The sequence below is a fragment of the Calliopsis andreniformis genome, unplaced genomic scaffold (assembly GCF_051401765.1).
Source record: "Calliopsis andreniformis isolate RMS-2024a unplaced genomic scaffold, iyCalAndr_principal scaffold0004, whole genome shotgun sequence".
Classification (NCBI taxonomy): Eukaryota; Metazoa; Arthropoda; class Insecta; order Hymenoptera; family Andrenidae; genus Calliopsis; species Calliopsis andreniformis.
The window spans coordinates 17,442,362-17,450,165 of NW_027480424.1; positions in this window are offsets into that span (position 1 = coordinate 17,442,362).

Sequence of the window (7,804 nt, forward strand, 5' to 3'; positions counted from 1 at the left end):
ACAAATACAACAGCTTTTCCATCGTATAAAACGAATAATAGCAACCAGTATGAAACTTATGGATATTTCTACTTTCCGAGCAACCTAGGCTTCACCCTAGGGCGTTGCTCCAACAGAATGTATAGTTAGGGCCTTAGAAGTCAACGCCCGAACCATAAAATGCAAAAAAAATACAACAGTGTTTACATCATATAACAGGAATAATTGCAACCAGTTTGAAAGTGTTGGCCAATTCTACGTTCCGGGCAACCTAGGTTTCACTCCAGGGCGTTGCTCCACCAGACCGAATAGTTACGGCCTAAGAAGTCAACGCCAGAAGCATAAAATACGATATAAATACAACAGCTTTTCCATCGTATAAAACGAATAATTGCAACCAGTATGAAACTTATGGTCATTTCTACTTTCCGAGCAAGCTAGGCTTCACCCTAGGGCGTTGGTCCAACAGATTGAATAGTTAGGGCCTTAGAAGTCAACGCCCGAAGCATAAAATGCAATAAAAATACAATAGTGTATCCATCATATAACAGGAATAATTGCAACCAGTTTGAAAGTGATGGCCAATTCTACGTTCCGGATAACCTAGGCTTCACTCTAGGGCGTTGCTCCTCCAGATCGAATAGTTAGTGCCTTAGAAGTCAACGCCAGAAGCATAAAATACAATATAAATAAAACAGCTTTTCCATCGTATAAAACGAATAATTGCAACCAGTATGAAACTTATGGTCATTTCTACTTTCCGAGCCAACCTAGGCTTCACCCTACGGCGTTGCTCCAACAGATTGAATAGTTAGGGCCTTAGAAGTCAACGCCCGAAGCATAAAATGCAATAAAAATACAACAGTGTATCCATCATATAACAGGAATAATTGCAACCATTTTGAAAGTGATGGCCAATTCTACGTTCCGGGCAACCTAGGCTTCACTCTAGGTCGTTGCTCCACCAGATCGAATAGTTAGTGCCTTAGAAGTCAACGCCAGAAGCATAAAATACAATAGAAATACAACAGCTTTTCCATCGTATAAAACGAATAATTGCAACCAGTATGAAACTTATGGATATTTCTACTTTCCGACCAACCTAGGCTTCACCCTAGGGCGTTGCTCCAACAGATTGTATAGTTAGGGCCTTAGAAGTCAACGCCCGAACCATAACATGCAAAAAAAAAACAACAGTGTTTACATCATATATCAGGTATAATTGCAACAAGTTTGAAAGTGATGGCCAATTCTACATTACGGGCAACCTAGGATTCACTCCAGGGCGTTGCTCCACCAGACCGAATAGTTACGGCCTAAGAAGTCAACGCCAGAAGCATAAAATACGATATAAATACAACAGCTTTTCCATCGTATAAAAGGAATAATTGCAACCAGTATGAAACTTATGGTCATTTCTACTTTCCGAGCAAGCTAGCCTTCACCCTAGGGCGTTGGTCCAACAGATTCAATAGTTAGGGCCTTAGAAGTCAACGCCCGAAGCATAAAATGCAATAAAAATACAACAGTGTATCCATCATATAACAGGAATAATTGCAACCAGTTTGAAAGTGATGGCCAATTCTACGCTCCGGGCAACCTAGGCTTCACTCTAGGGCGTTGCTCCACCAGATCGAATAGTTAGTGCCTTAGAAGTCAACGCCAGAAGCATAAAATACAATATAAATACAACAGTTTTTCCATCGTATAAAACGAATAATTGCAACCAGTATGAAACTTATGGATATTTCTACTTTCCGAGCAACTTAGGCTTCACCCTAGGGCGTTGCTCCAACAGATTGTATAGTTAGGGCCTTAGAAGTCAACGCCCGAACCATAAAATGCAAAAAAAATACAACAGTGTTTACATCATATATCAGGTATAATTGCAACCAGTTTGAAAGTGATGGCCAATTCTACATTCCGGGCAACCTAGGATTCACTCCAGGGCGTTGCCCCACCAGACCGAATAGTTACGGCCTAAGAAGTCAACGCCAGAAGCATAAAATACGATATAAATACAACAGCAGTTCCATCGTATAAAACGAAGAATTGCAACCAGTATGAAACTTATGGTCATTCCTACTTTCCGAGCAAGCTAGCCTTCACCCTAGGGCGTTGGTCCAACAGATTGAATAGTTAGGGCCTTAGAAGTCAACGCCCGAAGCATAAAATGCAATAAAAATACAACAGTGTATCCATCATATAACAGGAATAATTGCAACCAGTTTGAAAGTGATGGCCAATTGTACGTTCCGGGCAACCTAGGCTTCACTCTAGGGCGTTGCTCCACCAGATCGAATAGTTAGTGCCTTAGAAGTCAACGCCAGAAGCATAAAATACAATATAAATACAACAGTTTTTGCATCGTATAAAAGGAATAATAGCAACCAGTATGAAACTTATGGATATTTCTACTTTCCGAGCAACCTAGGCTTCACCCTAGGGCGTTGCTCCAACAGATTGTATAGTTAGGGCCTTCGAAGTCAACGCCCGAACCATAAAATGCAAAAAAAATACAACAGTGTTTACATCATATATCAGGTATAATTGCAACCAGTTTGAAAGTGATGGCCAATTCTACGTTCCGGGCAACGTAGGTTTCACTCCAGGGCGTTGCTCCACCAGACCGAATAGTTACGGCCTAAGAAGTCAACGCCAGAAGCATAAAATACGATATAAATACAACAGCTTTTCCATCGTATAAAACGAATAATTGCAACCAGTATGAAACTTATGGTCATTTCTACTTTCCGAGCAAGCTAGGCTTCACCCTAGAGCGTTGGTCCAACAGATTGAATAGTTAGGGCCTTAGAAGTCAACGACCGAAGCATAAAATGCAATAAAAATACAACAGTGTATCCATCTTATAACAGGAATAATTGCAACCAGTTTGAAAGTGATGGCCAATTCTACGTTCCGGGCAACCTAGGCTTCATTCTAGGGCGTTGCTCCACCAGATCGAATAGTTAGTGCCTTAGAAGTCAACGCCAGAAGCATAAAATACAATACAAATACAACAGCTTTTCCATCGTATAAAACGAATAATAGCAACCAGTATGAAACTTATGGATATTTCTACTTTCCGAGCAACCTAGGCTTCACCCTAGGGCGTTGCTCTAACAGAATGTATAGTTAGGGCCTTAGAAGTCAACGCCCGAAGCATAAAATGCAATAAAAATACAACAGTGTATCCATCTTATAACAGGAATAATTGCAACCAGTTTGAAAGTGATGGCCAATTCTACGTTCCGCGCAACCTAGGCTTCACTCTAGGGCGTTGCTCCACCAGATCGAATAGTTAGTGCCTTAGAAGTCAACGCCAGAAGCATAAAATACAATAGAAATACAACAGCTTTTCCATCGTATAAAACGAATAATTGCAACCAGTATGAAACTTATGGTCATTCCTACTTTCCGAGCAAGCTAGCCTTCACCCTAGGGCGTTGGTCCAACAGATTGAATAGTTAGGGCCTTAGAAGTCAACGCCCGAAGCATAAAATGCAATAAAAATACAACAGTGTATCCATCATATAACAGGAATAATTGCATCCAGTTTGAAAGTGTTGGCCAATTCTACGTTCCGGGCAACCTAGGCTTCACTCTAGGGCGTTGCCCCACCAGATCGAATAGTTAGTGCCTTAGAAGTCAACGCCAGAAGCATAAAATACAATATAAATACAACAGTTTTTCCATCGTATAAAACGAATAATTGCAACCAGTATGAAACTTATGGATATTTCTACTTTCCGAGCAACCTTGGCTTCACCCTAGGGCGTTGCTCCAACAGATTGTATAGTTAGGGCCTTAGAAGTCAACGCCCGAACCATAAAATGCAAAAAAAATACAACAGTGTTTACATCATATATCAGGTATAATTGCAACCAGTTTGAAAGTGATGGCCAATTCTACATTCCGGGCAACCTAGGATTCACTCCAGGGCGTTGCTCCACCAGACCGAATAGTTACGGCCTAAGAAGTCAACGCCAGAAGCATGAAATACGATATAAATACAACAGCTTTTCCGTCGTATAAAACGAATAATTGCAACCAGTATGAAACTTATGGTCATTTCTACTTTCCGAGCAAGCTAGCCTTCACCCTCGGGCGTTGGTCCAACAGATTGAATAGTTAGGGCCTTAGAAGTCAACGCCCGAAGCATAAAATGCAATAAAAATACAACAGTGTATCCATCATATAACAGGAATAATTGCAACCAGTTTGAAAGTGATGGCCAATTCTACGTTCCGGGCAACCTAGGCTTCACTCTAGGGCGTTGCTCCACCAGATCGAATAGTTAGTGCCTTAGAAGTCAACGCCAGAAGCATAAAATACAATATAAATACAACAGTTTTTCCATCGTATAAAACGAATAATTCCAACCAGTATGAAACTTATGGATATTTCTAGTTTCCGAGCAACCTAGGCTTCACCCTAGGGCGTTGCTCCAACAGATTGTATAGTTAGGGCCTTAGATGTCAACGCCCGAACCATAAAATGCAAAAAAAATACAACAGTGTTTACATCATATATCAGGTATAATTACAACCAGTTTGCAAGTGATGGCCAATTCTACGTTTCGGGCAACCTAGGTTTCACTCCAGCGCGTTGCTCCACCAGACCGAATAGTTACGGCCTAAGAAGTCAACGCCAGAAGCATAAAATACGATATAAATACAACTGCTTTTCCATCGTATAAAACGAATAATTGCAACCAGTATGAAACTTATGGTCATTTCTACTTTCCGAGCAAGCTAGGCTTCACCGTAGGGCGTTGCTCCAACAGATTGTATAGTTAGGGCCTTAGAAGTCAACGCCCGAAGCATTAAATACAAAATAAATAGAACAGTTTTTCCATCGTATAAAACGAATAATTGCTACCAGTGTAAAAGTTATGGTCATTTCTACGTTCCGGGCAACCTACGCTTCACCCTAGGGCGTTGCTCCAACAGATTGAATAGTTAGGGCCTTAGAAGTCAACGCCCGAAACATAAAATGCAAAAAAAATACAACAGTGTTTACATCATATAACAGGAATAATTGCAACCAGTTTGAAAGTGTTGGCCAATTCTACGTTCCGGGCAACCAAGGTTTCACACCAGGGCGTTGCTCCACCAGACCGAATAGTTACGGCCTAAGAAGTCAACGCCAGAAGCATAAAATACGATATAAATACAACAGTTTTTCCATCGTATAAAACGAATAATACCAACCAGTATGAAACTTATGGATATTTCTACTTTCCGAGCAACCTAGGCTTCACCCTAGGGCGTTGCTCCAACAGATTGTATAGTTAGGGCCTTAGAAGTCAACGCCCGAACCATAAAATGCAAAAAAAATACAACAGTGTTTACATCATATATCAGGTATAATTACAACCAGTTTGAAAGTGATGGCCAATTCTACGTTCCGGGCAACCTAGGTTTCACTCCAGGGCGTTGCTCCACCAGACCGAATAGTTACGGCCTAAGAAGTCAACGCCAGAAGCATAAAATACGATATAAATACAACTGCTTTTCCATCGTATAAAACGAATAATTGCATCCAGTATGAAACTTATGGTCATTTCTACTTTCCGAGCAAGCTAGGCTTCACCCTAGGGCGTTGCTCCAACAGATTGTATAGTTAGGGCCTTAGAAGTCAACGCCCGAACCATAAAATGCAAAAAAAATACAACAGTGTTTACATCATATATCAGGTATAATTGCAACCAGTTTGAAAGTGATGGCCAATTCTACGTTCCGGGCAACCTAGGCTTCACTCCAGGGCGTTGCTCCACCAGACCGAATAGTTACGGCCTAAGAAGTCAACGCCAGAAGCATAAAATACGATATAAATACAACAGCTTTTCCATCGTATAAAACGAATAATTGCAACCAGTATAAAACTTATGGTCATTTCTACTTTCCGAGCAACCTAGGCTTCACCCTAGGGCGTTGGTCCAACAGATTGAATAGTTAGGGCCTTAGAAGTCAACGCCCGGAGCATAAAATGCAATAAAAATACAACAGTGTATCCATCATATAACAGGAATAATAGCAACCAGTTTGAAAGTGATGGCCAATTCTACGTTCCGGGCAACCTAGGCTTCACTCTAGGGCGTTGCTCCACCAGATCGAATAGTTAGTGCCTTAGAAGTCAACGCCAGAAGCATAAAATACAATACAAATACAACAGCTTTTCCATCGTATAAAACGAATAATAGCAACCAGTTTGAAACTTATGGATATTTCTACTTTCCGAGCAACCTAGGCTTCACCCTAGGGCGTTGCTCCAACAGAATGTATAGTTAGGGCCTTAGAAGTCAACGCCCGAACCATAAAATGCAAAAAAAATACAACAGTGTTTACATCATATAACAGGAATAATTGCAACCAGTTTGAAAGTGTTGGCCAATTCTACGTTCCGGGCAACCTAGGTTTCACTCCAGGGCGTTGCTCCACCAGACCGAATAGTTACGGCCTAAGAAGTCAACGCCAGAAGCATAAAATACGATATAAATACAACAGCTTTTCCATCGTATAAAACGAATAATTGCAACCAGTATGAAACTTATGGTCATTTCTACTTTCCGAGCAAGCTAGGCTTCACCCTAGGGCGTTGCTCCAACAGATTGTATAGTTAGGGCCTTAGAAGTCAACGCCCGAACCATAAAATGCAAAAAAAATACAACAGTGTTCACATCATATATCAGGTATAATTACAACCAGTTTGAAAGTGATGGCCAATTCTACGTTCCGGGCAACCTAGGTTTCACTCCAGGGCGTTGCTCCACCAGACCGAATAGTTACGGCCTAAGAAGTCAACGCCAGAAGCATAAAATACAATATAAATAAAACAGCTTTTCCATCGTATAAAACGAATAATTGCAACCAGTATGAAACTTATGGTCATTTCTACTTTCCGAGCCAACCTAGGCTTCACCCTACGGCGTTGCTCCAACAGATTGAATAGTTAGGGCCTTAGAAGTCAACGCCCGAAGCATAAAATGCAATAAAAATACAACAGTGTATCCATCATATAACAGGAATAATTGCAACCAGTTTGAAAGTGATGGCCAATTCTACGTTCCGGGCAACCTAGGCTTCACTCTAGGGCGTTGCTCCACCAGATCGAATAGTTAGTGCCTTAGAAGTCAACGCCAGAAGCATAAAATACAATACAAATACAACAGCTTTTCCATCGTATAAAACGAATAATAGCAACCAGTATGAAACTTATGGATATTTCTACTTTCCGAGCAACCTAGGCTTCACCCTAGGGCGTTGCTCCAACAGAATGTATAGTTAGGGCCTTAGAAGTCAACGCCCGAACCATAAAATGCAAAAAAAATACAACAGTGTTTACATCATATAACAGGAATAATTGCAACCAGTTTGAAAGTGTTGGCCAATTCTACGTTCCGGGCAACCTAGGTTTCACTCCAGGGCGTTGCTCCACCAGACCGAATAGTTACGGCCTAAGAAGTCAACGCCAGAAGCATAAAATACGATATAAATACAACAGCTTTTCCATCGTATAAAACGAATAATTGCAACCAGTATGAAACTTATGGTCATTTCTACTTTCCGAGCAAGCTAGGCTTCACCCTAGGGCGTTGGTCCAACAGATTGAATAGTTAGGGCCTTAGAAGTCAACGCCCGAAGCATAAAATGCAATAAAAATACAATAGTGTATCCATCATATAACAGGAATAATTGCAACCAGTTTGAAAGTGATGGCCAATTCTACGTTCCGGATAACCTAGGCTTCACTCTAGGGCGTTGCTCCTCCAGATCGAATAGTTAGTGCCTTAGAAGTCAACGCCAGAAGCATAAAATACAAT